Source organism: Talpa occidentalis, unplaced genomic scaffold (assembly GCF_014898055.3).
Source record: "Talpa occidentalis isolate TD23 unplaced genomic scaffold, MPIMG_talOcc4v2.1 talOcc4.11, whole genome shotgun sequence".
Lineage (NCBI taxonomy): Eukaryota > Metazoa > Chordata > Mammalia > Eulipotyphla > Talpidae > Talpa > Talpa occidentalis.
Genome location: NW_023601104.1, coordinates 33,664,979 through 33,689,970, shown reverse-complemented (window position 1 = coordinate 33,689,970; position 24,992 = coordinate 33,664,979). Strand labels below are relative to the sequence as shown.

Below are 24,992 nucleotides of genomic sequence, written 5' to 3'. Positions count from 1 at the left end.
TGCCTTTTGGTCATGGACTAGGTGACACAGATGTGGGTGAGACCCATGGGGAGGTGACAATGGCAGCTTTTATCTTGATGTTGATTTTGCTCTTTTCCTTCCGGGCTTGTCCGGTTGTTTGTGACCCTTTTCTGTGGGTCCCCACTGGAAGATGCTTTAGACTTGTAGCAGGCTTTGGGGCCTTGTTCTGGGCCGATCCCATATGGATGGACTTTTACCCACGAGGGGACGGGTAACTTTGGGTGCTTCATTTAGAAACTAGACTCTTTGCCTTTCCTGTATTGTTTCCTAATTAAAGTTCCTTCCCATTAAAGTCTTGTATGTTTTGTGTTGATGCGGCGGATGGCAGAACCCATTTAGAATAGGCAGGTTTGCGGGCCTTGGGCTGCCCCTCTCCCTGTCCTATAACAAGGAGGGCTGAGACCTCAGTGGAGCCATAGAAATTTAAAAAGCGACAAGGTTACCATTTGTGGAGTGGCCACCAAGGGTGAGCCACTCAGCTGAGTTCCAAACCACAAACTGGACCAGGAGGCAGAAGCATGCCCTATGACCCACATGGGGTCACAGCGCATACCTGAGTAACCCCTGGCCAGGAGCAGTCACTGAATGTGACCTCATCATCGTGCAGGCTCACTCATTTCTCACTCACACCCGGAAATGTGTTCAACCCAGTAGGGACTAGACACGTGGCGTCAGAGGGAGGAAGCAAGGCGCACGCAGTGAGGAGGACAGCAGCCAGGATTCAAGAAAGGACTGTGAGGGTAAGGGGCAGGCCAACGGCAGGGCCTCCAAAGTCAGGGTGGCTGAGCTGAGCCTTGACGGATGCATGGTTGACAGTTTAGCAAAAGAAATGGGGTGAGGGCAGGAGGGATTTTCACGTAGTGACCCTAACATGAGCAAAAGAATTGGGGGCAGGATGGCTTCAGTTACTACCCTTCCTCTGGGGCACTCAGTGCAGGGGCATCCAGTGCAGGGGCTGCGGCCAGACCACTGGTGAACCCAAATGGCAATGGCCTTACAGGGATGCCAAGTGATCTGAACTTCTTCCTATAGTGAAGGGGAGGCCTCTGAAGGGTTTTAAATGAGAAGTGATGTGGTGAGACCCCAGACACTGCCTGTTCTGGGGTGTACGATGGACTGAGGGTAGGCCAGAATAAGGGCTGTAGTCCAATCAAGACATGATCGCTCCTGTCAAGGGACCAGGGCTGTGGTGAGGAAGGGGGTAAAGGGGAGAGGCATTTCATAGCAGAGACGTTTCAGACATCAGTAGACTGTCATTGGCAGGATGCTGAGAACAAAATTACACTCCTTGCCAGAAACCTCTGGTGCGTCTCTGTCATGACTGTGCATGTGGGTGTGTGTCTCTCCACATGCTTGCTGGGCTTCCACGAGTGTGAGGCAGCTGGATGCACAATGGGGTCTAGGCATGACCCTGTGCCCGTGGCTGGCGTTCTCAGCACAGCTGTGAGAAGGCCTGCGTGTCTGTCTGCTGCTCCCAGTCAGCCTAGGAGGCCCCGCTCCTCCTTGTGCTTGGGCTCAGTCCGGACTTCTGCATGCCAGCCCCCTCAAGGGACTTCAGCTGCTTTAGAGGCTCCCACTACTAACATGATATGCATCTTCCATCCCTGTTTGATGCCGCAACATGAACCCCGAGGCAGGTCTTCAAAGGGAGCAACTGGGGGCAGAAAGAAAGAAAGGAAACATCAGGATTAAAACTGTGGACTAACCCTGTCCCTGCTCCAGCCCTAGCCCACGGGGCTCCCCCACTGATGGACTTGGACCCTGGGGGTTGAGGGGTCCTGGGAACAGGGAGATGGGCAGGGCTAGAGGATGGGAGGACTGGAAGCTGCCCCTCCCACCCAGCAGGTTCCAGGCTTAGGGAGTCGGGTCCCCAGTAGGAAACAGGCTGCCAAAGGACGTGCCCTCAGGGTGGTGCATTTCCTTCCTCCTATCTTGTCTTCCCTCCTTCCTTCCCCTCCCTTTCTCCCCTCTTTAAAACCTTGCCTCTTCCTTTCCCTCTCTCCTTCCCTAACCACCCCTTCCAGAGGACTCCAGGCTTTAGACTCCCATTTGTGTACTAACTCTGATATTTGGTGAATATGTAATTGTAGACAAGTGTCCCTCTATTTTAAAAAGTATCTACCAGGGCCTCTCTGGTGATCAAGGGGTTAAGCACAGCACTATGGAGCTATCCACAGCCTCTGTAGCACGAGTTCTATCCCTGTCCTGCCAGGGAGGTGACACACATGGCACAGCAGACCTCTCCTGTCTTGCCCACTGCTCCCCTCAGCAGTGTATTTCAGTAGATCTGCCTGTTCTGCTCCCCACTCTGTCTCTGGTGAATCCTCTCACCCCCTCAACCTCACACCTCTGGCCTGTACCCCAGCTCTTGTATGCATAAATAAATAAATCTTTAACAAAAAAGTCTCTACTCTCACCTCACAAGTTTGTTTGTTAGAATTAAGTAAATTGACGCAGGCAAGAGTGCAGCATAGTGCCATGTGAGTAGCAGACACTCAACTCACAGTGACCATCAATGCTGTTGTGCAGTGGTAAGTCCTCTCCACCTCAAACAGCTTCCTGTGGGAGACACCGGCAGATAAACAGGGCAACAGGAGGTTTCTAAGAGGTGGGTGCTAGGGTGCTTGGACGGGGCTCAGAAGAACAAGGATCCACTCTTCCTAGGAAAGGAGTATGATCAGGGAGAGCTTCCTGGAAGAGATGATGTCTGAATCTTAAGGACAGCTTTATTTCACCAAATGAGTCAAGTCCAGGGTGAAGCCACCCAAGCTAAGATTTTGCCAAGGGATGGGAGGGGAACTGCAAAGACCCTGTGGTGTATCAGCTCTCAGGTTCTGCATGAGAAGCTGCAGAAGGCTTTTCTTATTAAAATAATATGTACGCAGAAGAATAAAACCTCACAAATTATGTACAACTCAAATCGTTGCATAGTGAACACAGCCTGCAGCTATCACCTGGATCAGAAAACAGAATTTTCCCTTTGCAGGCCCCTCCCACCCAAAGGCTTCTAACACCACAGATGCAAGGCTTGCTTGTTTTTGAACTTTAAAGGGATCACGCAGTGTCTAGCTTCTTTCATTCAATGCTGTGTTTGTGAGCGCCAGTGAATCGCAAGTTACCATACACTCACTGCTAAGGGGCACTTGGGGAGTTTCTGGTTTGTGACTGTTATAAATATCTCTATTATGAACAATTCTTATGCTGCCTTTGGTACATTTATAAGCACGTTTCTGTTAGATATCTGCCTAGGCTATGAATATCTGGGGTAGACATGAGTATGTTCAGCTTCCGGGGTACTTCTGAACTTGCCAAAGGGACAGTGCCAACTTACCCTTCCACTGGCCGTGCATGACAGTTCCAGCAGCTCCACAGCCTCACGGACATCTGATATCGTCCATCGTTTTCATTTCAGCCACTCCGGCTCTGGTGTAGCTCTAATCTGAACCTCTGATGGCTGGTGAGGGTGCACCTTGTCATGTGCTTACTGGCCATTTGGAACCTTTGTGGAATGGCTGCTCTAAGGTTTTGCCTTAGTGATTTGTATATTCTGTATATAGGCTCTTTATATATTTTTTATATATAAGTCCTTTATTAGATCCCCAAGTCCCATTTTTGAGAGTCATATTTCTGGGGGCCAGTGGGGAAGGAGAGCTGGTGAGGCCCTCTATACCTAACACCTTAGTGGGACTGAAGTGTTTCCTTCTGTTTCTGGGTTTGGGAAGTCCTTCAAGAGAGGACGCCTCCTCATTGAGGGTACATCTCCCTTCCCCTTTCAGTCTCTTTCAGTTGGGAGAGATGGGAATACAAATGAAGAGACATGGAAGAGAGACAAGAGCAAAGATCTGGAGTTTTCCCAGTAGGGAGAGGAGCTGGGGCAGAGTTTGACCTTCCTCCTCCTCTAGGCACCAACATTTGGTGAGGTGCTACTGCACCCCTCTGAGTGGGGAGCGAGGAAAACAGGCACAGCCAGGATTGGGACACCCCCACAAGAGATAGGTGTTAAAGCGCCCTCCCCCACTTCCAGAGAGAGGGTGCCCTGAGCCCAGGGGCATGAGAGGAGACGAGAAGGGAAAACCAGGAGTCAGAATGTCTTCGGGTAAATGTGACCCCCCCTTTGGACAGGACTACCTCCTTCATCCCAGTTCCCCTGGCCTTGGCACGGCAGGTGTCCTGTGTTTGCCTACTAGATAGTAAGGGACATGTAGAACTCTCTGAAGGTAAGTTTCACACATGAGAGGAAGGCCTGGAGGTGCTCATTAGTATACAAGTTGAATGAATGAAGTTTTCCCTGTCTCTTCCCTCTTTCCCTCCCTTCCACAAACACTTACTGAGCATGTGCTAGACTCTGTGCTAGGGTCAAAGCAAACAAAACAGACACAAAAATCCTGACTTCATGCAGTTTGCACTCGAGTGACCAGCAGTAGAGACAGACGTTCATCCAGTGAACGCACAACAACGATCTGGCAGGGGCATGTGGAGGCATTTGGGCTTGCGCCGCCCCACTGCTGCAAACACCCCCCCAGCCTGGGAGGAAGCCCAGCCTTTGTGAGCTCTGTTTCCAGAGGCCTTTGCATTTCTGGGGGAGCAGCCGCAGGCCCCGGTTGCCAGGCACCCAGAAGACTTCCCTCCCCTTCCTGGCTTTTGTTTTGTGAAACCGTGTTTTCAGGGGAATTATGCTAGATTGTCTGCAAAAGGGAGGGCTGGAGTGTGTGAGATTGAAACAACCACAATAGAGAATTGGGAGATTCTTCCAAGCAGAAAAGGGGTGGTTCTAAGAAGGGCACCCTGGGGGTCTAGTGTCTAGGAAATCTGGTTGTAACCATTATCCGTAGTGTCCAGGGTGGAACACAGCCCAGAGGACCTAGCCTGAATCACATGGGGTCTGTAAAATCACATGGGGTCTGTAAAATCACATGGGGTCTCAACAAAAGAGGAATCCCAACATCAACAGAGACAGTTTGCCACCCTCGCCACCCACACCCCCAGTTCCTCTCCTGTTCTCCCCACTTCATGTTTCCGGGACTCCGAGCTCTCATATATTTTGCTGACCTTCCTCATCCGTGTGCCATCTACTCCTTAACTCCAGTGGTTGCCCTCAGTTGAGAACCCAGATCTGTTTTTCTGGCATCGTCCCCCATGTCTGAGTGGTCGAGGCTGAGTGAACGGGAAGGGGTGGTCTAACAGGGGAGTCTAGCAGCCTATTTGTCAGGAAGTAGTGAGGACTGAATGAGGTAGTCTGAGGGCAGCGTCTGCTAGAGTGGCCGGCAGCGGAGAGTGGCAGTAAACACCGCTGCTGCTCCGAACCACCTCTCCCAGCCCGGGGCAGGGAAGGCAAGCCCAAGATGTAGAAGCACCTGGTACCCTCAAGTCATTTGATCACAAGCAGTTGGTCCAGCACTGGCTGGAAAGCGAACTCGAATCTAGAGCACACATGTCATCGTCCACCTGTAACAGGGTGGTCTCCAGGAAAGGGGGAGGTTCCCTGCCCCACCAACAGGGAGAGGGGTAGCCCAAGCCCCGCAAACCTGCCTATTCTAAATGGGTTCTGCCATCCGCCGCATCAACACAAAACACATGAGACTTTAATGGGAAGGATCTTCAATAAAACTAGGAAACAATACAGGAAAGGCAAAGAGTCTAGTTTCTAAATGAAGCACCCAAAGTTACCCATCCCCTCGTGGGTAAAAGTCCATCCATATGGGATCGGCCCAGAACAAGGCCCCAAAGCCTGCCACAAGTCTAAAGCATCTTCCAGTGGGGACCCACAGAAAAGGGTCACAAACAACCGGACAAGCCCGGAAGGAAAAGAGCAAAATCAACATCAAGATAAAAGCTGCCATGGTCCCCTCCCCACGGGTCTCACCCACATCTGTGTCACCCAGTCCACGACCAAAAGACAAGCGCAGTTTCTTCACGTGTCTCTAGGCTGCATGCGCCTCCTCCAGGTCTCCTGCCTCCATCCTGCTTCCTTCCTCAGTCTCTTCTGCAGCTTCTCCTCTTCCTGCTCAGCTCCACCCTTCCTTGGGTGGGGCAGGGAACCTCCCCCTTTCCTGGAGACCACCCTGTTACACACCATGCTCTGGGTTTGCAGCCTCCTCCGGCCATGGGAAGCAAAGCGCAGCGGCACTCTGGGAAGTGCATCATCAGATGTCATCGTGGTGTGAGCGCACAGAGCGTAACTTACATGACCTCTATGGTGTAACGTACACACCTGGGCTATAGCAGGACCGCTGCTGTATATTGGCCCACCGTTGACTGACACCTCGTTATGTGGCGCATGGCCCATGTATCTGTGTTCTTGAAGCAGGGAGGGGCATTTTAGAAAACCTACTCGACATCAGTGGGGCAGACCCAGGACATGCCATTATACACCACTGACCCTGGTGACACTCCAGTATCTGGGCAGCAACATTAGAAGAGGGGAATCTAACCTATTTTCCAATGTTTCATTTTAGTGAGTAAGCAACTTTAGAATCATGTTAATTGTACTGTCAGGGAAATGATACAACAGAAGGGGGGTTGGGAAGAGGGGGAGACCTGTAGATTGCAAAATAGAAAATCTACTGATGTTCTGTAGGTGACAGTGATTCAGGGACATAGAAGTGTCAAAGTTGTGAAATCCTGACATCTTCCCTCCCACCCCACATCCCACTCACCTGAGGAAGTCTCTTCTTCATAGGAAGTCTCTTCTTTAGCTTGTGTGTTCTTTAGGACTCTATTGCAAACAAACATATAAAATCTGAGTTCAAACAGACTTATACTTGCATAATTGATCGACTTGTGTAATTGAGAAACCTGAGGTAGGTCTGGCTTCAGGCAAAGCTTGATCAAGCAGCTCAAGCAATGTTATCTAAGATCTGGTTTTTCTCTTTCCTGCCATCTATAATTTTCCTGCCATCTTCCCCGGTCCTCAGTTAGAGGCTCTCCAGCAGCCCCAGGCCTTTCCCTCATAATCACAACTCTGCTTTGGTTCCCTGACCTCACATCCTTACCTCATATCCTTTCTCTACTCCTCCAAGTGGGGGTGTCTCTTCTGATTGAAGGATTCCTCTATCCGAGAATAGCCTCCTTTCCTCTCCTCACTCACATCCGTGCCTCCTTTCCCCCCCTTTGGTGATGAGGGTTTACACAGCCATCCCTAACACAGCCATCCCTAAGCAGGCAAGTGAGAGAAGGGATGTGATTGCCTGTGGACCCACTGCCTTCATTCAAGTGACATGAAAGACAAAGGAGAAAGGTGGCTTCTCAAAGCACCCAAATTGGGGTACAGATATGGGGCAGCTATGACATCACTTTCCCATATATCCTCCTAACTTTCTACAGTACCCCCTTAGATTTCAGAGCCCCCTAATTTTCCATCCTTTAGGATGGGATGTTCTCTCCCGAGAATCCTAAATCCAAATCCACAGTCTGGAGGTTGCTCCTGTGGCTTGGAACCACAGATCCAACTGCTTGCTTGGCTGGTCAATTTGGAGGTACTGCTGGGGCCTGGTACTCAACATATCTAAGACCCAAGTTACTCTCACTCCCCAAACCACCTGGCGCCAGTCCCACTTCCCTTTATGTGCTCTTGAATTCTCCACTGAGCTGGAAACTTGCTCATCCTGGACTCCTGCCTCTCCTCACTGCCCTCAAATTGAAGCCAAGTCACAGATCATAAATCTCTCTCTGGAATCCATCCACCTCTTTGTAGCCCTGCTGTCGGTTCCAGCTAGGTGCTCAGGAAGTACTGGTGACCCAGGGTTTTTCTTTTCCCCAAAGTCCCCCCTCCCCCACCATGCTGCAGGATCTCCTGTTCTCTGCCGCCACAGCATCTTGCTCCATGGACAGAGTCCAGCACAGTGCCTGGTGCTTAAAGATTTCCACCAAAATATGTGGGTCGAACAAATGAATGAGTGAGCATGAGAAGAGAAAGGGAATTCTTGGGGGGAAAGGTCAACATCCCCGAAGGCCCCGGGCCAGGAGGTGCCTGTGACTGCAGGTGCTAGCCTCGAAGAACTTGACCCACCTTGCCCGCCCCGCATCAGGGGAGGGCTGCCGACCACCGGCCGGGGGGCTGCAGAGAGGCTTCTGGTGTGAGGCGGCCATGGAGGCCAAGGATTCCTAAAGACCCAGCAGATCTCCAGACTCTGGATTCCAAGAGTTCAGTGTTTCTCTTCAGCTCAGCACAGTCAGTCTGCTAGCTCCTAACAGTTGAATTGCTCCATTTCTTGTTTGAATTCACTAGAAAGCTAGCACATAGCAGCAGGGGCCCTGGGAACAAAGTGTGCTTGTTTCTCCCCCACCCTGGTCACGGGGGTGGCGTGTGGGCTAACGACACCTAGCACTCAGCTGCCGCAGTGCCATGAAAACGTGCATGAGGGAGAGGGGAAATGTGCCCATGTGGCTGTAGAGAGCTTGCAAGCTTTATTAACCTTCTGTGACTTGGCAGAGATAGCAAACCCACAAATGTGGAAATAGACACATGGCTGCGTGACTTGGGTTCTCTCTGTGAGGTCTCTGTCCTTTCACAGACAAAGACTGGCTCTTCTCTCTCCTGAGGAACAAGGGCTTCCTTCAGCCCTGGCGGGCTTCGAGAGAAAGGTAAGGAAGGGGAAGAAAACCCGGCCTGTTGTGTTCCAGCCTGGGCACCTCACAAGCATTATCTTGTTTAAACCTCCCAGTCACCCTGGAGACAAACATCCTTCATCCTCATTTGTGCAGATGATGAGACAACGGTCCAGAGAGGCCCCCTGACTGGCCGGAGGTGGGGTGATGGGCGAGGGGAGGAAGTGGGGCCCAGATGTAAATCTGTTGTTCCTATAGCCTTAAGGGCACCAGCTGCTGACACAATCGTAGGGTCCTGTAGACCTGTGGCACAGATGCCAGGAGCACGAGGGACTGGGGATTTATCACGCTTCTTTGACTCTGCCCTCGAGGAGAAGCCTGAGAAGTTAAGCCTTACAGAACAGCTCAGTGAGCAAACTTAGTGCAAGAAAATTATGCATACATACATAGAGATCTAAAATTTATATTTATATAAAGATATTCAATATAATATAATATATATATACCATGATAGCTTCTCCGCCAGGATACTCCCTATGCGGCCCACCGATTTTTTTCTCATGCTGGTTGAAACTTTTTTAATACAGAGAGTTACCAAGAAGGTCAAAAATGAATCCAACCTCCCTGATCAGATTAGCCTTTGTTGAAATTAAAACAAAAACAATCTAGATATAAGCTTGGAAAATTCGAACAGCATGCAAATTAAAAACTTAAATACCATTTCCCTCCACCATTCTCCCAAAGGCTATGTTTGCTAATATTTTCTCATGATTCCTTCCAGTAAAAAAGGAGCATGTATAATCCCAGAGGTCTATTTTATTTTTGACACAAATAGAATCATTCCACACCCTCTGGGTGTCCTACTGTTTGTTCTTTTTTATTCATGGACATACCTGAAAAGATCATTCCATGGTAGCACAAAGCCATCCACCTGTCTTTTGCTGAACACATCAATGTTCATTTTTTTTTTCATTTAAAAAACCTGGTTTTTGGCCTTTTTTTTTAACTGGACAAATTAAAGAAATTGGTGCTTGGTCTACTTCAGGCATTGCAGATGCACTCTTCCTGTCGCTCACTGCTTGCGTTCAAAGCAATGTTGGCATTTCTTGTTTCTAGAGGTAGCTCAAATGACCACTCCCTGCAATGCCTACGGGGAAGAAAGAGGGCTGTATTTATTTTTTATTGCTATGGGAACAAATTACCACAAACCTAGTGGCTTAGAAAAAGTCAGGCTTACTGCCTTGTACTAGGCAGGCAGAAGGGCTGCCTTCCTCCTGGAGGTTGTGGGGAGAACCCATTTCCCAGCCTTCCCCAGTTTCTAGAGACCACTGTGGCCGGTAACCCTCTTCCATCTTCAAAACCAGAAGCACAGCATCCTCTCTCCGCTCTGATCTCTATTTCCCTCTTTCCATCTTCTCTCTGTCTGGGCCTCCTGGTTCCATCTTATAAAGACCCTGTGAAGACACTGGGCCCACCCAGATAATTCAGGATAAAATCTCCCCATCTCAAAATCTTTCATGGAACCTCATCGTCCAATACCCTTTTGTCATGTAAGGTGATGTATTCACAATTTCCAGGAATTAGGACATGGGTGCTCTGGGGAAACATTATGTGGGTGAGAAAGAAAGGAGGGGGTGGGAGAAATGGGGTAGTAATATCACTGCCCACGCGGCCATCCCCCATCTCCGGGATGCTCTACACGTAGTGTGGCCTAAACCTCCCACAGACTTCTACTTCCAACCCCAGCAGGAGGGTGAAGTGGGTAAGGAGCAGATTGTAGATTAAATAATGTCTTGTTCGTCATGTACAACATCTCAGAGGCAGGGGTGTGAACTGTATGACCTCTCTAGGTACCTTCCAGTCTGACATGCTGACAGCTACTGTGTCCCCGAGCCCCATAAATCTGCCTTGGTTCTCTTACTCTGAAACATCCAGCCTTAAGGCCTCCCTAGACAGAAGGTCATAGAATATTTGCCCTTTTTGCTTATAAAAATAGCACATACCTCCTATTAAAAAAAAATTGACAAATTCAGAAAAATTTAAAGAAGCAGGAAAATGTGGCATCATTAGCCTATTTCCTTCTAGTCTTTTTTCTATGCATATATTTTGTACCTCTTGTGAGAGAGTTCTTTCTGGGGTCTTCTGGGGAAGGGGTGTCAGGAGGTCAACTTGCTACCTTTAGGTTTCCCAGCAGGTGGATGCTCTGCAGGCCCAGAGGCTCTCAGTGAGGGTGATGTTCACTCACCAGGGAAGAGGCTGAAAAGCCTTTCTCTGCAGTAACCCTAAAACCAGAGGGAAAGTTTCAGTTCAATATAGAATGAGAAGCCCATCTCCAAGTCCTGCAAATTGCAGTCCTGTTTGGTAGGCACAGGAAGGTGCAGCAGGTATCTCGTGATGTTCTGAGACCTTGTCAGGGTCTCCTGCTTGGATCTCTGTCCCCCACTCTCTCCTCCTGTTCAGTTTTTTCTCCTCAGAAAGCCAGCCCCTCTTCTCCTGGGAATGTTCTGTCTTCCTGAAACAAACAAGGAATGCTTGGGTCGCCATTTGTGCTTCCCACATCCCCAATGTCTGGCTTTGAATGACCACGTCTTTTCTCTCCTGCTCTGACAGAGGGGAAGGAAGGAAGGGGAAGGCTTTCCCTGGGAAGCAGAGTATAAGGGAGGGAGGGCACTGTTCTCTGGGGTGCAACGGTGTGTCTTCCACTGAAACTGTAGCTGCTTCACCCAACAGTGCATCTAAAATAAAACATATCTCACCAGCCAAAGACTAGTGTCTTCCAGGAAAAAACACAAGCACACAAATAATATTTGACCTACACAAGACTTTAATATTCTTCCTATTACTATACTTGTAACTATTTCCTGTGAGCAAACACCCAGACTTTATTAGCCGAACATTTACCTCCTCTCCAGCAAGGTTAGATGACAAGATATCATTCATGAACATGACAAAAAGCACACTGTTTTAGTTGTTTAGAGAAGGGATAAGGGTTGTGTATGGGGGAGACAGGAAGGGAAGGTGAGAAGTCTGTTTTCACTCTATCGCACATATTTTTAACACATTTGAAATTGTATAATTTTGTATCCTGCCTTTTTTTTTTTTTTTTGCCATATCGTAAGTATTCCCTCTATTTTTTAGACTCCTCACACATCCTGTCTTATATAAGTGCCATTTTAAGTGATTGTATAACATTGCCTTGTAGCATACAGCCCGGGATTTTTAGGAGCAGAAAGTCAACAACCCAAGATTATTCTTGCTAAATCCTTAAGAGCTCTAATAACTAGCTTAGGAAATTCTGGGGACTTTCCACAGAAATTGCTAATGCGCATTCTTTCCAAAGAAATCGCCAACAGGGTCCAATTCATATTAGACTGCAAATGTTTCCCAGGTAATCAAGGATTTGTGCACAAAGCAGCGTGGCTAGTCACAGGGTCAAGAAACATGTTCCCAGGAGGACCAAGGATACAAAAAGCAAGTGCAAAATATACACTACCTGGGTGATATGTCGGCAGATGTGACCTGGCCCCAAGGAGTAGAAGTAAAGACAGGTCATCTTGTACACAGCAGATAGCTGTATTGCTGGACAGGAGTCAACAAGTCCCAGGACTAGCAAATTCCTGACTTTGAACTCTAATTCTGAGACTCTGCAACTCTCTCCGTTCTCAACATTGATTGTACATTAAAGGGGGAAAAATAAAAGGAAACGCCCAGGACTTATAACAGATTGATTTCACAGAATAAATAAATACATACATATAAATATATATATACACATATATGTGTGTGTGTATATATATATATATATACACACACTCACACACACACACACATACATATATAGCTTTCAAGAAGCCTAGGAGAGACAAAACTCCCTGTCCAATCCAATGCCTGCATTTTAGATACCCTAGAGGCCTTTCTGGGGGGAGGGTTCACTCTACCCCTCCCTGCCCATTAGGAGTTAGGAATTTGTCCTTAGTCAGGACCTGGCAGAAAACACTGGGATATCAACAATTTCATGGAGCATTTTGTGCCCAGTTGTTGCTTCTTTTCTGGAAGAAATTACTCTATTTTCGGTAGCCTCATTGGGGAGATGAGGTGAACAGGTCAGACTTTGCTATGACCAGTGAACTCAGTTTCTGATGCTCTCAGTCAAGAGTGTCATTGGGATAGATGCAGGGACCTCCCAGAGGAATGGCAGCAACTCATTGCCCCTTTGGGACAATCCTGTGCTTTCCAGAAGGCCCAGCCTGAAAAGAGACATACTACTTGGCAGGAAGTTGAAGAACAGGACTGGAAACCCATCTCCAAGTTACAAGTACCTTCCCAGCCAGCCCTGAGATATCCCACCTTCCCCCATCTATGATCCACAGCCCTAACACCCCTACGCAAATATCTAATCATTCCCAAGAGTCATCAGCTCTGCCTGGTATGCCATGGATCCACTTTCCTTCCTCCAACTCCCCAGCACAGGAGCCATCTCCTAACCGGTCTACCAACCTCCAGTCTTTCTATCCCCAGACTGTTCTCTATGCCTCAGCCAATGTGATCATTCTAATCTGAGAACTTCTGATTTGAAGATAACGCGAAGGTAAGAACCCTTTCTTTTACTGGAAATAGTCCAAAAGCAAACAGGAATTGAAGAATCAAAACACAAACTCCATTTGCAGTGAAAGCAGAGAAATTGAAATACAAAATAGGTGGAAGAGTTGCCAAAAACAATGGTCCTCAGCAGAGACACTCGTAGAAGGAGTGGACTGAGAATACCATGCTGCAGACTCAGGATCATCCTGCAAACATTTAACCAGAAGATGCGGGGCACACCTGGAGACACAGGCCAGAAAGCCCTCCCACCTGCAGCAGCCGAAAGTGGCTACATGTGCTAGTGGCACAAGCTCTGACTGATCAGGACTAGGTGAGGCTCCATGCACAGGACCCATGTCTAAAGGAAAGTGGTCTGTCTGTGTGGCCACAGGGGAGGAGAGAGTTTGCACTGGGAAAAGCCTCCCCATTGGCTGGAGAGAATTCACGGTTTAGTGCATTTTTATGAAGGAAAATTTAGCCTACCTGGAAGACAACCTTGACTGATCTCCTACAGAAGATCTATGGGGAAGGAAAAATATCTGCCAAGTCCTGAATAACTTATACAAAGATTTGACAAGAAAAGGGGAGGGAATAAAACATAAATAGCAGGAGAAGAATATACTTCCAAAAATGTTATCATAGAGCAGATAAAAATTCTAACCAAAAAATTAAGAAAACAGTGAAGGAATTGCCTCTGGAGGAAAGTGCATACATTAGAGATGAGGACTAGGCGAGGAGCAGCAGGAGGAGGGGCAGAGTGCAGGGAAGTGCAAGAACAAAGACAACCATCTAGCCTTCACTCTTACACTGTACTTTTATTTATTTATTTATTTTCAAAGATTTATTTATTTATTTATACAAGCACTGGGTATAGTCAGAAGCGTGGGAGGGTGAGAGAATTCACCAGAGCCAGAGGGGGGAGCAGAGCAGGCAGAAGGACCAAAGTACACTGCTGAGGGGAGCAGCGGGCGGCAGGAGAGGTCTGCGCACCATGTGTGCAGCCGGGGATCGAACCGGCGCTGCCGAGGCTGCGGGCATCTTCGCAACCTAGTGCTCAATTGCTGCGCCACCGGGAGGCCATGTACTTCTATTTTTTAAAAAAGATTTATTTATGTATGCATGCAAGAGCTGGGGTACAGGCCAGAGGTGCAGGGGGTGAGAGGATTCACCAGAGACAGAGGGGGGAGAAGAACAGGCAGACTGACTGAAATACACTGCTGAGGGGGGCAGCGGGCGAGTCAGGAGAGGTCTGCTGCGCCATGTGGGTAGCTCCCTGGCAGGACAGGAATAGAACTCATGCTTCAGAGGCTGTGGATTGCTTCATAGTGTGGTGCTTAACCCTATGTGCCACAGTGTAAGGGAGGCTCCCTTACACTGCAGTTTTAAATTTGAAAGAATTAAAGGGAAGATAAACACTTAAAACTGAAGGAGAGATGGCAAGAGGACTAAGGAAAGTATGCAAATTAAATGGAAATAAAGCAAGGAGTAGAAAGAAAACGGTGGATGTGAAAGACAAAGATGTTTTACATGTGTTAAAGAGAGAAATTGATAATACTCATTGGTCCTCAAGAGGGAAATTGGGTCAGTGGGGAGAATGAGTGGGTGGGAGGGGGGAGAGTAGTGATGGGAGGCAGGGTTTTCACTTTCCGTCTTTAACATTTGACTTGTATGAACACACTCGCTCCTCAAAAAAAAATTCTAAAGGAACAATCCCCACAAGCCCTCAAGACACATTCACACTCACAAACCTGACGATGTCACTCTCCTCGCTCAAAACCCTTCAGCCATCTCGTTGCTGTTAGGATGAAGGACGCGCATGTCAAGATGGCTCCTGAGCAGGACAACCACAGTCTGTATTGCTCCACGGGGCCCTTTTGATATTGAAAGGCAGTGCTATGGAGGGACACTGGGACCAAGGTCACTTACAAGGCCAGTCACGATCTGGTCCCGGCTGCCCTCTCCAGCCTCACCTCTCACCTTGCTACCCAAGGGCCCTCACCCCAGCCTGCTCCAGCCCCCTTTAGTTTATTCTGCCTGCCAAACTGAGTTTACCTTTTTTAGCATTTACATATTTTATCAGTTCTAACATGGACATTCCCTGCCCGCCCCCAACCACACATGCACATTTGCGCATCTGAAATTAAATTGGCTCTTACAATCCACATCATGTCACCATTTAACACATAGCATTTTTCTTAGTGGAGCAGAAATGAACGGTGCCTCTTACAGGGGAGGGCAACTTAGATTGGGCGACGCTGCAGACCAAACTGCAAATGCCCAGGCCTCTCCTCTTTCCACAAAATGGGTTTGAGGTGGTGACCACGAGTTATTTTTTATTGAATGACCAGTGGTACTTACTGGAAATTAGGAGGTACACAATAAATGTTTTGGGATTTTTTTTGAGAATGCATAAATAAAAGCATTAATCTTTACCATCTTTTCTGAAAATATCTCATGTAGTTCTCTACTTAGGCCTCAAAGCTTAATTAGCTACTCAAGACTTGCAATGACTTGCAATTTCAGGGAAAAAAATGGCTACAGTAGAGGACTTACTCTTGAATATTTTCCTCCTGAACATGTCTGGTTCTGAGTCTTTGGCTCTCCAATACCCAAACTCGACAAAGGAAATTTAATTCCATATAAAATACATCTTCATGTTCCTAACAACAGGACTTAAAGTCTACAAAGGAAAGTGAAACAAAAGTATTGTTTATATTTTCTCTTTTTTCCCCAAAGTTTCCATCTCACCCTTGACTTGGTTCACCAGGTAGAAGCGACAAAATGCAAAAAACACATTTATTCATTCAATAAACATCTGGGAGTCCCCATGATCTGCCTGCACCCCATGAAACAATCTATGACGGATGAGTCACACATCTATAATGGATAGCACACACAAATAAAAACATGGCGTGTCAGAAGTGCTGATTGTAATGATGGTAACATGAGAATGTGGCATTTTATTACAGCTGTGGCTCCTCAAGCTTTTCAAACCATAACAACCACCAGGAAACTCATTAAAAACACGGGCTCACCAGCCACTGAATCAAGATCTAGTGGGGAAAGCCAGAGCAAATTCCTTTAGGTTGAGCTCCGACTACCCATTGTGATCCCTGGAGGGCTGGGCTGCCTTAGGGGCTTTGACCTTTGGCTGTGTAGTAGGCTCACAGGAAGAACATTAAAGCATATGATGTCACTCCAGAAATGGATGATATAATCCATGTCTCCTAAACTTTTCTATTTATAAGTTTGCCAGGTAATGAGAGTGAGCAACCAGTTGACCCCTGAGGACTACACTATCTCAGAGATGCAGATCAAAATTAGGAATTTGTTATCCCTCCAGCCTATCCACCCCTACACAGGGATCAGGAATTAGGCTCTTGCATACTTCTGCCTGCCTGCATCCAAGATATGTCTTCAGATATACACCCAGTGACAGACAGACGGCTAACTCAGGTTCTACGTCTTTTGCATCTGGTTGTACACTTTTGCCTGGTTCTCCCTTGGACATGCTTTCTGTACAAAGCCGAGCCCAGAGGCAAGCCCTGCTCCCCGCTGCAGCTGTGGCTGGCCTCCATCGCTCTGTGCACCGACAGCTGGGACCCCCTGCAGCAGCACCTCTAGACACCCAGCACAACTTGCTCGCAACTAGCAATTTCTCTGGAAAGTCTCCAGTGTAAAATTTCCATTAGTAGCTTCATTTTGAAATCCCATCAGGTTACCAGGTGCTGTGCCAGGAACTCACCATGCAAACACCCTCACAGCTCCCCCTTCAAAGAAGAAAATGTTTACCTTCTTCAGCTCAAAATTTCCAGAAGCATTACATCTCTACACCTGGCCTCTGATGGAAGCTGAAGAGGGAGAAGAGAAGATTGGAGTCCCAGGCGTGAGGGGCACAGCAACCTGCTTTCCTTATGACTAGCCTCAGAGTCCTCCTACTCAGAGGCACAGGCTAAAAGAGAAGAACCCTCCCCACCACCCTCACCCCCTTCACTTTGTCTTGGCTGGAGCTGTGTGGCTCCTGTAAGCCTCAGTTTCTCCAACTGTCTGTGTAGTAAGGATCAAAGGCAAGAAACTGGAGCCTTGCACACAGTAGGTAGCCATGACTGCTCTCCCCTCCTTTCTGCCTGCTGGTGTTTTGCTTCTAGAGAATTGATTGTGCCGCAGTTTTTCATGTCATTGCTCAATGAGCTGGAAACAGCAGCCCTGCTGATTAGAATGCTGGTTTGCAGGGACCCGAGTGGTAGTGTTGACATTTGCAGAAGGCTTTCTTGCTAAACTTTAAACACTTTGCAGACTAATCCTGCTGGCATTGCCTGTTAGTGATATTTCTGTGGCTATGACGGACATACCGAGTTCAATCAGACACCCAGGGAAAGGGCAGGATAATTGGTTTCCTTTAGGGTTCTGGCAAAGTTAGGTGGACACCACATCCATTTTAGCATGAAGGAAACTAACGGGTATTGAGCATTACCTGTGTACATAGCAGGAGCTCAATAAATGTTGACAAGTTGAATAATGTGAAGGAATCAGTGGATGAATTGCACAGGCCGAAATGAAGTATGCATTTTTATTCTGTGCTGTTTGTTTTGCTTTGTATAAAAAGATAATTTCAATACTGATGCATTTATTTGAGCTCAAGGGTGTGTCAGGCCCTGTTCTAAATTCTGTCCTAAGCTGTACTATAAACAACACAAGCAAGGTCTCTGCCTTCCGAAAACTCTCAGTGCAGAGAAGGTGACAGAAGAAATGGAAGTATTTACCTGTCTTAGTCGGCTCGGGCTGCTGTAACAAGATGCCACAGACTGAGTAGCTTAGACAACAGACACTTGTGTTCTCAGTTATGAAAGCCAGGAGCTGAGATCAAGGTCCTGCTTGGTTCTAATGCAAGCCCTTGCTAGAGGAACTGCTGACTCACTAAGACCGCTCACAGCCTTTCCTCCCTGCATACAACAGGGCCTCTCTGGTGTTTTTTTCTTATAGGGAAGCTTAAAAGGGCCTCAACCCATGACCTCATTCAACTTTAATTACTTCTTTATTCTAAATAAAGCCACATTTGGGATTGTATTCAGGGGGGTGTCCTGAACATTAGCCTACAGTGTAACAAATCCCATTATGGAGAAAGCCCTGGAGGTTCTGAACCCAAGCTGAAGGGGAGCTGGGAAGGGGGAAGTCAAGGGAGGTCACTGGCAGGGAAGGTGGAAAAGAGGTGGAGAGGATGAAAATGCCTGCCAGGCACGGGCAACTCGGCTCCTGGGGAAAGACCTGAGCACAGGCAGGAAAACGAGAGCAGCAGCAGAACTGGGACTGGGTTAGTAGGAATGGCACAGGGGCAAGGTGGAGGTGCTGGGAGACTCCAACTGGCCTTGCAAGCCCAGCTGGGTCATCTGATGGCCAGGCACTGCATGTAAGACAGGGCAAAATGTGTCCTTGCTGTTGAAATAACTTGATGTGGGAAAACCCAGATGGTTGGTGGAGTTCGATTGCTTTCATTTTAAATCCACAGGTAGAGTGGGTGGTTCCCATAAGCTTTGTAAGGTTATTGGCTCTAAAGGTTTTAAGCTCAGTGAGCTCCGTAAGGCCAAACCAGGGCCCCTGAGGGCTAAAGCAAGGAGGTGACAAAAACAGCCACAGCTGTGTGGCAGATGCAGGGAAAGTTTGTTCTGTAAGGACAAAGGTGATGGGTGGGTGTGGCTGCGGAGCTGGAGGCCCAGCCTGGGAGATGGGAGGCAGGGAAGGAACTAGGTATTTGGTCTCTCCCTAACCAGGTCAGTCTTGGTCTGCTCCTTTTCACAGGCCCTCCCCAGCCCTCTTCTCTGGCAGGCGGGTGGGGACAGGCACAGTGTACAGGACAGATCCAGGAGGAGACCCACTTCTTTGTCCAGTGCAGCCATGACCATCTGGGTACCAAATAGCTCTGTGCCCTCCTCCCATCTGTGGATGCGCTTTGGTCCCTGCCTGATCCTTCCCTCGGCCTTCAAGCAGAATCAGCTGGGATTCCCTGTCTGTCTGTGGGGGCGTGCCAGCAGTAATCTGGCTGTCTACTTGTTGGTACTGACCCAGGGCACTTGGGGAGGGAGCTGTGCTGGAGGACACCTAACCTCTCAGAGGCAGCACTCAAGAAGTGGGAAGGCGGGGATAGAATGAGCACCTAGGGGGAAGTTATGACAAATGGCTCAGGGGTAGATCCCACTCAGGCCCCATCTCTGCCACTTCACTCTGTTGACATGTAATTACCAGGGGCCACCTCTGAGCCAGGCCCTATTTGCAGGGCTGGGATCCATTGGACACTCTTAAGAGGGCTGAGAAGGACAACAAGCCCGGCTGGACAGTGTTTCCCTCAGCTGGAGGGCAGCATGCACCAGCATGAACTCACAGGGCCACTGTGAGGCCTGGACTGACAAGCACTTTGGATGGTTCTCACAGCACCTGGAAGTAGCAAAGGCCGGATAGAGGCAGTGGTTACAACCAAGAAGAGCCATGAGGAGAGAAAGCCTCCAGGACCCCCAGATTTCCTCTTTGTGCCCATTTGTCCCTTCACCGGTGACTCCCGTAAATTTTGTTAATGCCTATTCTAGCCAGAAAAAAAGATCCTGGTGTTGATAAAAGAGCTTATAAATTCATTCTCACTGAAGTGAAAATGATTGGTGTAGTTTCATGCACTATTTCTCCTGTTACATTTATACTTGGGGGTGGGGGGAGCAGGGCACACTGTGTTTGATCAAACCACAGAATGAATGTCATTATGAAACCTCAGGTCAAGCTAAGCAGGGGCACTCTGGCCTACTTGGAAGCACTTCACTGATGCTGTTGAAATCGTCATTTTTAGGGAGCTGGCCCCCATCTCTCCTCACCCCCCATATCTCCCCACCCCCCTTTCCTCTCTGACTTTGCCTCGCCTCAACGGCCATGGGCGTCCCTGATGATTCAGTGAGATTATGTTTCCCCGGGCAGGTGTGCATCTTGTTTAGTCACATTAAAAATAAATCACTTGGCCACACACAGTCGAGGCATCAATCTGTTACTTTCCTCGGCTTTCCAGGAACAGACTGCTCAGAAAGCAAACAACTGTTGGGTGAAATGGGAGCCGAGAAAGGCTGAGATGGAGGGAACAGAGCCCTTCCCAGCACGCCCCAGGCTCCCCAACCAGCCAGGCCCAGTTACCCACCAGCACCAGCGCTGTGTCAGGACTGCACTCTGACTGTGACAGCAAGCAGGAAAGACAAGGCAAAGCCAGCCGGCCTCAGTGACCACCCACCACGGCCAGGCCCTGGGCTTTCTTTTGCATTTGCTCTCTTTTAAAGGGATCAAGTACCTGGTGAAGACCCCTGGACTCTTCACCTTGCAGCATTTCTTAGCTTCAGACTACAATCATGGCATCATTTCTGAGCAGCTCTTACCAGTATGAAGCAAAGCCTTGGGGTGAACTGACCTAGCTCGACCCTGTGGGCAGATTACGGAACTTCTCTGCACCTCAGCTTCTTCATCTCTAACATGGGGATGAAGAAGATCAAGATCAAATGAGATAATACGGTGAAGACACTAAATAGGCAACTAAAAAAATGATAGTGTCTAATCTCTTCTTCACAACATGCACACAATATCACCCTCTTAGAGATCTTAGTATTTTTACCAGCTGGGATGGCAGAGTTTCAGAAAAGGGCATGGTGGGATATGTGTGTGTGAACCAGATCTTGGCGGTGGTATCCGGTCAGGGGGTAGAGTGTCCAAACATGTCCCTGGTGAGCCAGGCTTCCCATAGGCATCCCATCTGGTCTCCTCCCACATTGGGTCTGGGCTGGTCTGGGACTTGCTTTAACAAGTAAAATGTGGTAGAAGTGACGCTGAGACAGTTCTGGGCTTAAGCCTTAAGAAGCCCTAGAAGCTTGCACTTCTATAAGCTTGACATGTGAGGAATTTGGTATTCCTATGTTGGAAAGACCATGTAGACAGGACACAAGGAGAAGGACAATATATGGGGGGAAGGAGGGGAAGGGAGAGAATGAAACTCTGCTCCACGTAGCTAAGGAACAGACACTTAGTCTTTGAGAGTATGAGCTCTGTCTTGGTGTCCCAGCTGAACCCAGCTCTCAGCCACACTCTGAGGCACCAGCCATACGAGGGACATATCCCGGCTCCCCAGCCAGCCTGCCCCCCTAACGCCTGAGGCCCCAGTTGGTGTCACGTGCAGAACTGCAGTGGATCCCAATAAGCCCATGGACTCATGAGGCAAAACTCATGAGGCAACGGCTGTCTTAAAAGCCACTGACTTGGGGCCTCCCCTGGTGGCGCAGCAGTTGAGCGCTGGACTGTGAAGCTGCCCACAGCCTCTGCAGCGCCGGTTTGATCCCCGGCCACCGGCGCAGACCTCTCCTGCCGCCCGCTGCTCCCCTCAGCACTGTATTTTGTCAGTTTGCCTGCTCTGCTCCCCGCTCTGGTGAATTCTCTCACCCTCCCATGCTTCTGACTGTACCTAGTGCTTGTATAAATAAATAAATAAGTCTTTAAAAAAAATTTTAAAAAAATAGGTCTCTATGACCTTAAAAAAAAAGCCACTGACTTGGGGGTGGGGGGGCGGTCACCCAGCAATAGATAAGTGCAACAGTCAGCAATATTTTTATGTTTTCTCTATGTAACAAACTATGTTGCCTCATTTTGGGAGACCTGCCCTGGGGAGCTGCAGGCACGAGAAGACTGACACAGGCAGGCACAGAGATTACAGACACCTACTACCCTGTCAGGGTGCAAGGGCAGCCTGAAGCACAGACTGCATAGTGATGGGGGGGGCGGGGGGGCGGGGGGAGCACTTCCTAGAGAAGAAGAGTTTTGACGGAAAGGGAGAGGACATTAAGTAACATTTCAGAAGATGGGGTGGGGCACTGATAGCAACATGGTGAGCAAATTAAGAGCGTGGGGAGAAGTAGCCAAGAAACTTAAGTTTGGTAATGGGTGGGGATGAGCACCACAGCGCTGACGGCGCCTCTAGCCGAGTCGGGTTCTAGGCCGGCAGTGGGGACCTCGGGGAAGCTAATTATTTCAAGGTCTCTACTTTCTCCAGTTTATTGGGTAAAATTGCTCTTCAAAAATGGCAGCGTACCCTCACAGCTGAGTAAGAAATCCCGTGATCATGGAGTCTCTTGAGGGGAGGTTCCATGAGTGTGAACTCACGGGGAGAGGGCGCTCAGAAGGACTAGGAACCTGTTTGCAGAGGTCTCAAGGACAACTTGAGGGGAGCAGGAAGAGAGGTGGTCAGGACTGTCCGTTTAGCTAAGGAGCAGGGTCTCAGAGGCTGTGGGAGTAGGAGCAGCAGCCCCTGACCAGAGCTAATTGCTCAGTAATTAGTAGGTTAATGGCTCACGGCAGGGATAATGCAAGACTGCAGCCAGATGGCAGGGAGTGACTTTGAAGTCTCCCCTCTTGCTTCCCTCTCCTTCCTGTGTTTGGTGGAGCTTTGAAGCTCTCGGCAGAAACCAGGTGACTGATCACCATAGCACCAAGTTTTAGGAGGTACCTGAGTTTGTGGGTCACCCAGCTTACTCCATTTACAAGCGTGGCGTACACTGTTATTAATTTTTACAGTGAATCAGTGGGGAATATGTTTACTTATAAGTCACACAACTCCTCCCTGACCTATTCCCTCAATCCACACAGAACTGCTAAGAGCAACCTCACCCCAGGCACTGGTCTGGGGATATATGGCAGAGAGAAAAGCAAACTGCTGGGGTTGTAGGACAAGAAGGCAGCTGAGATGAAGGAGGGACATGACGTGCCCTGGGCCAGAACTCTCCCTCTTCCCCTCCCTTTATCCCAAGTGAGGCCACATGATCTGGGATGGTTCTGGATGTTCAAGAATTTTTTCAGGAAAAGAAAGACTTTTCTGGAAGCCGCCAGCAGATACTATCACTGAGAACAGGCACATGACTACCCCAAGAATTTTCACAACTCGTTAACCTGGGGGTGCCTGGAACCAGTCGCGGTTCAGTTTGCAAGGAGAAGGGGAAGGACGTTGGGGTCCGGCTGTCTCATTCCCTCCCTGTGCCTGGGTGAGAAAAGATGCTGACAAAGGTAAACAGTCCGTGCAGGAAAACCTACTGCCGCAGATCTAAGTCAATATTAAAGAATTAGAAAATGACAGTAGATACCATCTAAGACTGATCTTAGAGAAGTCCCCCGCCTGGGCCTGCTGCTGGCTAAGCTCCTCTCCAAGTGCTCTGTAGGAAAGGGGAAGAAGGGATTCATTGTCATTCTTTCAGATCAGCTGGATATCTCTCTCTCTCTCTCTCTCTCTCTCTCTCTCACACACACACACACACACACACACACACACACCCAGCATCACCACCTGTGACCCTGAGAAAGTGGAAAAGTCTGTGAAGGGGAACTGCAGGCACAGGCACGGAGGGGGGCACAGGTATGGGGACTCCCCGCTGCCCCGCCCATGGCCCTTCTGGAGGACACACCCGAGTACCAGCCACTCCCAAAGGGGTGCTCCATAATGTCCAGCCCCAGTGGCCCAGCATGGCTGATGGTTTCACAGCCGAAGGCAGCCAACTCATTGGTGGGCAGCGAGGAGGTGAGTCGACTCACTCAGATGCTCGGAGGACCTCTTGAGAGTCAGAATAAAGAGACACAGAGACCACTGCCCCAGTGTGAGGTGACACCTGGCCTGCAGCAGAGGAAGCCAGTGAGGAGATGCCAAGCTGCCAGGCCGCATGGGGTCTCAGGAGGAAAGGGCCTCACAACTGACTTGGGGTCATCCTGTCCTGGGTGGAGTTGACTGTTCTATCCTGGCCACCAACTTCCTTCTACTAGGGCCACTTTGAATAGGTGTTTTGTGACTCAACTTGACTATTCTTGCCGTGGGGAGGCCTTGTCCTTACCACTCACCCCTCCATTCACCCATTCTGCCATCCATCTCCCAGCCCCTGCCTCAGTCTGGCTCCTGTTCCCCAACCCCCTCGGCCCCTGCATTGCTCTCCCCTTCATTTCTTTTTCTGATCTTTCTAACATGACCTTGTCACACTCACTTTAGCACCTAAGTGGCTTCTCATTGCTCAGCTTCCTGGCCCATCTGCATTTTGACCTCTGACCTGCCCTCCAGCTGCCCCAGATAAACACGCCTCTGTGCCTGTGCCCAGGTGAGTGTGCAATGTACCCGCTTCCCTGTTTCTTCTTCAAAGCCAAGGTCAGTGGTCATCTGGCCTCACCCCGGCTTTGACTCCCCCTCCTTAGGCCAGCACAGCTCTTCATGAGGCCCTGACTGGAGTGTACCTCAGGGGATCAGCGCTGTTGGCCTAAGTGTTTCTCTCTCACTGCGGGCGGGGCTGTGCTTGGTCCTCATCCCCTGACACAGTGGCTGGCACAGGGCAAGCATTCAACAAACACTTGTGGGGTCAATGAATGATGAATGAATGATTCTGTAGGCCTCAGCCGATTGGATAGGGTGTCACGGGGGCAGTGGAGGTAGGAGAAGGGGGATTTCCTCCCTCAGAGCTTAGCCTCAGTCCAGACTGGGTGGGAAGTCAGTATTTTTTTGAGGTCCTCCTGCCTCCTGCCACTAAAATCCACCTCCTCTCCCTGCTTCCTCGGGAGCTGGCTTTTCTGGTCCTCAACACCAGAATGGAAATCCCCCAGGAGCATTTTCCTGTTTCCTCTTCTGGAGAAGAGCAGCACAGAGCCAGAGAGCAGAGGGCAGGGAAGCGTGGCTCAGATTTGATAAACAGGCAAGAGATTTCAGAAGCAATCAGGAGAGAAAAGAACATACATTATCCCCCGAATTCACAATGCAGCGCTAATGAGCTGGGGGAGCTATGATTTGATCTCCTCCTGCCTCCACAGCCCAG

The 24,992-nt window shown here is 49.0% G+C and overlaps 1 long non-coding RNA gene across 2 annotated transcripts in view; it reads right to left on the bottom strand.

Annotated features, from left to right (window-relative positions):
• Window positions 1–776: 776 nt before the first annotated feature.
• The window catches only part of LOC119238796 (uncharacterized), a 30,429-nt gene continuing 6,213 nt past the window's right edge, over window positions 777–24,992 (bottom strand). For both annotated transcript variants that reach the window (XR_008549375.1, XR_005123669.2), the window contains 5 exons: window positions 10,681–10,850; window positions 9,462–9,715; window positions 6,678–6,736; window positions 2,439–2,580; window positions 777–1,675 (listed from right to left, as the gene is read on the bottom strand). This is a non-coding gene — a long non-coding RNA (uncharacterized LOC119238796). The remainder of the gene's footprint in view (window positions 1,676–2,438; window positions 2,581–6,677; window positions 6,737–9,461; window positions 9,716–10,680; window positions 10,851–24,992) is intronic.